We start from the raw sequence: 7500 nt of genomic DNA, 5'->3' as shown, positions 1-7500 counted from the left end.
CGTGAGGGAAAGTTGAAAAGAACTCTGAATAGAGAGTTAAATAGTACGTGAAACTGCTTAGAGGTTAAGCCCGATGAACCTGAATATCCATTATGAAAAATTCATCATTAAATAATTAAAAAAATAATGTGCATTTTTTTCATATAAGGACATTGTAATCTATTAACATAATAAAGTATTTATCAAAAGATCATTGGTGATATTAAGTTTATTTAAATTAATTTGCTTTTTAAGCATATTAACATAAAATAAATACTAATGATTTGATAAAGTGTTGATAGATTTTATTATATATAATGCTAAAATTCATTTTTTGAATTTTACAAAAAATTTAATATCTATGATATTAATATTTATTTGTATGCATTTATATGATTAACAATGCGAAAGATTCAGGATACCTTCGGGACCCGTCTTGAAACACGGACCAAGGAGTCTAACATATGTGCAAGTCATTGAGTTATATTAAACTTAATGGCATAATTAACTTAACTTAAATATAATGGGATTAATTTTTAGTCTATTTTTTAATAAATAGTCAATTAATTCAATCCCGGGGCGTTCCATATAGTTATGTATAATGATAATTTATTATTATTTATACCTCTAACTGGAGCGTACCTTGAGCATATATGCTGTGACCCGAAAGATGGTGAACTATACTTGATCAGGTTGAAGTCAGGGGAAACCCTGATGGAAGACCGAAACAGTTCTGACGTGCAAATCGATTGTCAGAATTGAGTATAGGGGCGAAAGACCAATCGAACCATCTAGTAGCTGGTTCCCTCCGAAGTTTCCCTCAGGATAGCTGGTGCATTTAAAAATTATATAAAATAATCTTATCTGGTAAAGCGAATGATTAGAGGCCTTAGGGTCGAAACGATTTTAACCTATTCTCAAACTTTAAATGGGTAAGAACCTCACCTTTCTTGATATGAAGGTTGAGGTTATGATATAATGTGCCCAGTGGGCCACTTTTGGTAAGCAGAACTGGCGCTGTGGGATGAACCAAACGTAATGTTACGGTGCCTAAATTAACAACTCATGCAGATACCATGAAAGGCGTTGGTTGCTTAAAACAGCAGGACGGTGGACATGGAAGTCGTAATCCGCTAAGGAGTGTGTAACAACTCACCTGCCGAAGCAACTAGCCCTTAAAATGGATGGCGCTTAAGTTGTATACCTATACATTACCGCTAAAGTAGATGATTTATAAAACAATTTCGATTGATTTATAAATTTTGAAACTTTAGTGAGTAGGAGGGTACAATAGTGTGCTTAGAAGTGTTTGGCGTAAGCCTGCATGGAGCCGCTATTGGTACAGATCTTGGTGGTAGTAGCAAATAATCGAATGAGACCTTGGAGGACTGAAGTGGAGAAGGGTTTCGTGTGAACAGTGGTTGATCACGAGTTAGTCGGTCCTAAGTTCAAGGCGAAAGCCGAAAATTTTCAAGTTTTTAATAAAAAAAAATATTAATAAAAATATATTTAAAAATAATTAAAATACTTGAATTATTTTGAACGAAAGGGAATACGGTTCCAATTCCGTAACCTGTTGAGTATCCGTTTGTTATTAAAAATGGGCCTTGTGCTCATCCTGGCAACAGGAACGACCATAAAGAAGCCGTCGAGAGATATCGGAAGAGTTTTCTTTTCTGTTTTATAGTCGTACTACCATGGAAGTCTTTCGAAGAGAGATATGGTAGATGGACTAGAAGAGCATGACATTTACTGTTGTGTCGATATTTTCTCCTCGGACCTTGAAAATTTATGGTGGGGTCACGCAAACTTCTCAACAGGCCGTACCAATATCCGCAGCTGGTCTCCAAGGTGAAGAGTCTCTAGTCGATAGAATAATGTAGGTAAGGGAAGTCGGCAAATTAGATCCGTAACTTCGGGATAAGGATTGGCTCTGAAGATTGAGATAGTCGGGCTTGATTGGGAAGCAATACCATGGTTTATGTACTCGTTCTGGGTAAATAGAGAATTACGATTCTTGTTCCCCGGATAGTAGTTACGTAGCCAATTGTGGAACTTTCTTGCTAAAATTTTTAAGGAATTATATCATTCGATATATATTCCTTTTAAATTATAACGATTATCAATTAACAATCAATTCAGAACTGGCACGGACTTGGGGAATCCGACTGTCTAATTAAAACAAAGCATTGTGATGGCCCTAACGGGTGTTGACACAATGTGATTTCTGCCCAGTGCTCTGAATGTCAAAGTGAAGAAATTCAAGTAAGCGCGGGTAAACGGCGGGAGTAACTATGACTCTCTTAAGGTAGCCAAATGCCTCGTCATCTAATTAGTGACGCGCATGAATGGATTAACGAGATTCCTACTGTCCCTATCTACTCCATTCTCAGTTTGACTGTTGAATAGTGCGGACGTGTCGTGTGCTAAGTGGTGATTAGCGATTTTTGCGATTTCTTTTGCGTTTATATTCGTGTGTGATAACCGGTGTATTACAGTTGTGCGAGTGACGCTAATATTGTTGTGGCTGTACCATAGCGGTACAGTGTTTACAATTAATTGTGATTGAAAGTGCCGTTGTGCGAGTGACGCTACTTTGTAGTAGCTGTACACTGTTTACGAGTGATTAAGTGCCGTACGGTAGTTTTGTTAGACACTCCAGTGAGTGCCAATATACTCCGTGCTATAGACACATTGTGCGTGCGTGTGAGTGCCGCTAGATACAGCGTTGGAAATTTTCCATTAAGTTGTTTACAACTTTTGCGGGCGTGCCGTTGTTTTTCGGCGTGGTGTGTTGTGCGTAGCTGTACCATAGCGGTGCATTGTTTACGAGCAATTGCTCAGGTGACTACGGTTTGTGCTGGTGACGCCACTGTTCGCGTGGCTGTACTTTGTGTACAAGTGTACCTTGTTGGTATATTGTGGGACGCTCAAGTGAGTGCCGCTATACCAAGGTGTTTACAATTTTTGTGTGCCGCTAATTTCTGGCGTGGTCTTTTGGCGCGTGCCGTTACATTCGGTGTGGGTGTACAGTGCGGGCGTACACTAGGTCTGTCGTGCCGCTATATTGCCATATTTGGCAACAGTAAAAAGGGCGTCCCCTTTTGTGCGTGGGTTAAGTACTGCGCCAAGGTTGAATACTTTGTGCAGGTGCCGCGAACAGAGCGTGCTGCGTTTTGCCTGCGGTCGAGCTCGGCGTTAGCTCCACCTTGGTCGACCCGTCCTTGTTCGGGGAACAGTGTTCCGTCCGGCAGGGCATTGGTGGTGGCCTTTGCCAGACCTTTGGTTGGCACTGTGGGCTACGCCCTCGCGCTTTGCTTTGGCTCGCCGATAGGTGCAGCCGCTGTGTGCGTACCTGTGCGGGGCTCATTCCTGCCGTGCAGTAGTTGCCGTCGCCCAAAAGGGACCCAGTTTTTGTTGTTGCTCGGGAGGCCTTTATACGGCGAACTCGGCAACCTTAGTGGTGAAGAGTTGGGCAATGCCCAAATCAGAAGGGTTGAGGAAGAGGGCGAACACCCCTCTTCCAAGCGGTTCGGCGGTGCCATCGTCGGCAATGGACGAGACGACGTCCGGAGAGGAGGAGGTGATTTTGCGGTCGCCTCCCCGTACCAAGAAGAAGACCGCTGGAGGTGCAGCGGTTCCGGTGGAGAAGGTATCTCTAAAGGTACCTGAAAAGGTGAGTGGAAGCGAGGGTGGTTCCGAAAGTGGAAAGACTGGGGGTGGGCGCAAGGGGCGGAAGACGGGGGAAAAATTAGGTCCCGCAGGGAAGCGTTTGGAGGAAATCCGTGGGGAATTGGGTGCTTCCCTGAAAGGTTTGGGTGCGATCGGTGGGGATGCCGAACGCAAGAAAGTTGGGGTGCAGTTTATGGGGCGCTTCAAGTCCATTGTGACGGCCTTTAGTGGAGCCGTCATAGACATGGACGGCGTCCCGAAGAGTTTAGCTAAGGACCTCCTGGGATACTCCTTGGAGTTCGAGGAGCTTTTTGTGGAGATGGTGGCGGAGATCGCCCATCTTCGTGGGCGGTTAGAAGCCACAAAGACAAGTAGGGAGGAAGCACCTCGGAGGACGGCTGGAGCTGCGCTGGCTGGTACAGCGATGATGCCGGCACCTCAGGCGCCTGCGCCTGTGTTGCCTGCGTTGCCGGTGCCCAAGCCAGTTGAGACCTGGTCGGTCGTAGTAAGGGGTAAAACCCCCACTACTTCCAAGGAGGTGATCAAGAAAGTTGTAAAGGAGGTTGGGCCTTCCATGGGGGTTAGGGTGCACGAGGTGCGCCCGTTGAAGGATGGAGGTGCGATTATTCGCACCCCATCCGTTGCCGAGAGGGATAACTTGGCAAAAAATGCCAAGTTTTCCGAAGTGGGGCTCGATGTGAGCATACGCCGGAAGCTGGGGCCTAGGGTTGTGGTCCAGGGGGTCCACACGGAGATCTCCCCTGAGGACTTCATGGGAGAGTTGTTCCGGTTGAACCTCAAGGAGTTCAGCCCTGGGTGCCGTGAGAAGGACGTTAGGATGATCAGCCGTCCTTGGAAGGTCAGCCCCGATGGGGTGACGAATGTTGTCCTTGAGGGAACGGACATGCTAATGTCCGCCCTCCTGGAAGCAGGTCGTTGCTACATAAAGTGGTTTTCCTTCCGGGTACGGCCAGACCAACTGACGCCCGGCTGCTTCCGATGCATGGGGTTTGACCACAGGGTGGCAGAATGCAGAGCCAAGAAGGATGTCTGCCGTAGGTGCGGGCAAGAAGGACACAGGAGTGCAGGTTGTGGCAATGCCCCGCATTGTCGCAACTGTGCATTTAAGGGCAAGCCAGCCGGACATCTGATGATGTCCACTGTCTGCCCGGTGTACTGTGCCATTGTTGCCCGTGCGAACGCTAGACATTGATGGTTGAACTATATCAACTGAACTGTCAGGGGTCATATGCCGTGATGTGTGAATTGGGGGCGTGTATGTCGGAGGGGGGCTGCGGCATTGCTTTGCTCCAGGAACCATACTCCACCAATGGGGTGGTGAGAGGCCTTCCTGGGGGCTTCAGGGTCTTTACGGACCTTGGAGTCAAGGCCGCAGTAGCTGTGTGTGAGCCAAGCTACTCTTGTGTAGTAGTTGACTCATCACAGTGGGGAGTATGTGTGTGTGTCGAGGGGGAATTCGGCAGAATGAATGTCGTCAGCTTGTACTGCAAGTCTGACGAGCCTCTAGAGCCCTACTTAAGATACATTGATGCGGTGCTACTACTTGAGAGTAGCATTCCTGCCATCGTGTGTCTTGACGCGAATGCTACCTCCCCGATGTGGTTCAGCAAGGTATCCAGGCATACTGCTGGATATCGGAGCCACACTCGGGGTGAGGTTATGAGCGAGTGGGTTGTGGCGAATAACCTTCTTGTAGCAAACGAACCAAGCGTATGGTATACGTTTGAGGGGCCTAGAGGTGTGAGTGACATTGACGTGACGCTCATGAATGACGCAGCAGCGGGTAGGTTCGAGTGTAAATGGAGTGTTAGGGGGGGTTGGGGAATTAGTGACCATAATTTAATACAAATTATGGTTACTCCCCGTACCCCGCAGCTAGAAGGGGGGAGTCCATTGAGGCGATGGCGTACCTCGTGTACCGACTGGAACCGATATGGACATACTGTTAGGGAAGCGGTATTGGATATACCGCTTAGGGAGTTTGAGGAATTGGGGGTTGACGAGCAAATTGCTCGTCTATATGAATGTGTCTGGGGTGTGAATGACTTATTGTTTAGGAAAGCTAGGGCTGTGAGAATGAAAGGTGTGAAATGGTGGACGAGTGAGTTAAATTCAAAGAGGAGGTCTGTCCGACGCTTGAGGCGTTTGTTTCAACGCGGCAGGCGGACCAATTCGGAGAATCTGTCTCAGCTCAAGTATCAATTTAGCGTAGGGATGAAAGAGTATAAGAAGATGCTTGTGAGAGTGAAGGAGGAAGAGTGGAGGAGATTTGTGGGGGAAAATAGGGACGACCCTTGGGGACAGGTCTATAGGATCTGTCGGGGTCGTCGAAATGAGATGGCTAGCTCTCTTCGCGTAGGTGATACTGTATTATCGACGTGGAGAGAGTGTGCCAATGTTCTGTTAGGCGAGTTTTTTCCCAGGGCTGAGGTTCAGGTTCCTCCTGCACAAGAGGTGCCTGTCCCTCCAATAGAAGCTGAGGAGTTGGATTATGCATTTGGCCTGGTCAGGTCTAAAAGGTCTCCAGGTTTCGATGGTTTGAACGGAGAGATGTGCAAATGCTTGTGGAAGTTCATTCCGGAATATTTGGAGGCCATTTATGATAAATGCATATGGGAGGGATATTTTCCACGCGAGTGGAAAATTGCTAGGGTCGTTGCACTCTTGAAGTCGCCCGATAAGATCAGGAGCGATCCTCGATCTTATCGTGGTATCAGCCTCCTTCCGGTGCTTGGAAAAGTGCTGGAAAGGGTTATGGTTGAGCGGCTTCAGGAGCTAACTCGGGGTGTTAGGTCGGATAGGCAGTATGGGTTTAGGAAAAGACGTGGTATAGAGGATGCGTGGTTGTATGTTCAGAGTGTAGTTAGGGAAAACGTCAATAAATATGTCCTTGGCATATTTATTGACTTTAAGGGGGCATTTGATTACTTGCGCTGGGATCGTGTGTTGCAGAGATTAGAGGAGCTTGGCTGTCCGGAAATTACTCTATGGCGGAGTTATTTTTCGGACAGAAAAGCATCCATGGTAGGAGTGGGCGGGAGTGTGGAGATTGGGGTGGAGCGAGGCTGTCCGCAGGGATCCGTCTGTGGTCCCTTCATTTGGAACCTCATGATGGACTCCCTGCTTCGGCAGTTAGAGCCACTCTGTAAACACTGTGCGTATGCGGACGACCTTCTCATTTTGGTTGAGGGTCGTTCGCGTGAGGAACTAGAGCGAGTGGGGGGGCAGCTCCTTACATTTACCCACAATTGGGGGGTAGATGTGGGAGTGGACATATCGATGGACAAAACGGTGACAATGCTGCTTAAGGGCAGATTGTCCCCGAGTCGTCCACCGATTGTACGTTTGAATGGGATAGGGATTAGGTATGTGACGCAAGTCAAATACCTGGGGGTAGCTATGAGTGAAAGGATGTGTTTTACTCCACACTTAGTTTCGTTGAGGGAGCGGCTGCAGGCAATCGTTGGGCAAGTGCGTCGCGTTGTCAGATTTGACTGGGGTCTTAGCCGGCGTGCGGTTCGTACCGTATATCGGGGCCTATTTGTGGCCTGTGCCACTTATGGTGCCGCTATATGGTACGAATGGGCTTTAAAGTCGGTTGGCAAACGTCATCTGATGGCGTGCCAGCGCATTATGTTGCTTGCCTGTTTGCCTGTATGCCGTACAGTGAGTACGGATGCGTTGCAAGTGTTGTTAGGTGCGCCTCCTCTTGACCTGTTAGTTGTGCAACGGGCATTTACCTTCAGGTTGAGAAGGAGGCTTTGTATGCCGCTGCTAGATGGATGGATATCCGACGGTGATGTAGAAAGGGGGTATTTAGAGTGTGAA

The 7500-nt window shown here is 47.4% G+C and overlaps 1 pseudogene; it reads left to right on the top strand.

The window, feature by feature from the left end:
* LOC129251683 (large subunit ribosomal RNA) overlaps positions 1–2402 on the top strand; it is a 2771-nt pseudogene extending 369 nt beyond the window's left edge.
* The last annotated feature ends 5098 nt before the right edge of the window (positions 2403–7500 follow it).

Source organism: Anastrepha obliqua, unplaced genomic scaffold (genome assembly GCF_027943255.1).
Source record: "Anastrepha obliqua isolate idAnaObli1 unplaced genomic scaffold, idAnaObli1_1.0 ptg000063l, whole genome shotgun sequence".
NCBI classification, from domain to species: domain Eukaryota; kingdom Metazoa; phylum Arthropoda; class Insecta; order Diptera; family Tephritidae; genus Anastrepha; species Anastrepha obliqua.
The sequence above is the reverse complement of the archived record's forward strand: the minus strand, read 5'-3'. Positions and strand labels throughout refer to the sequence as shown.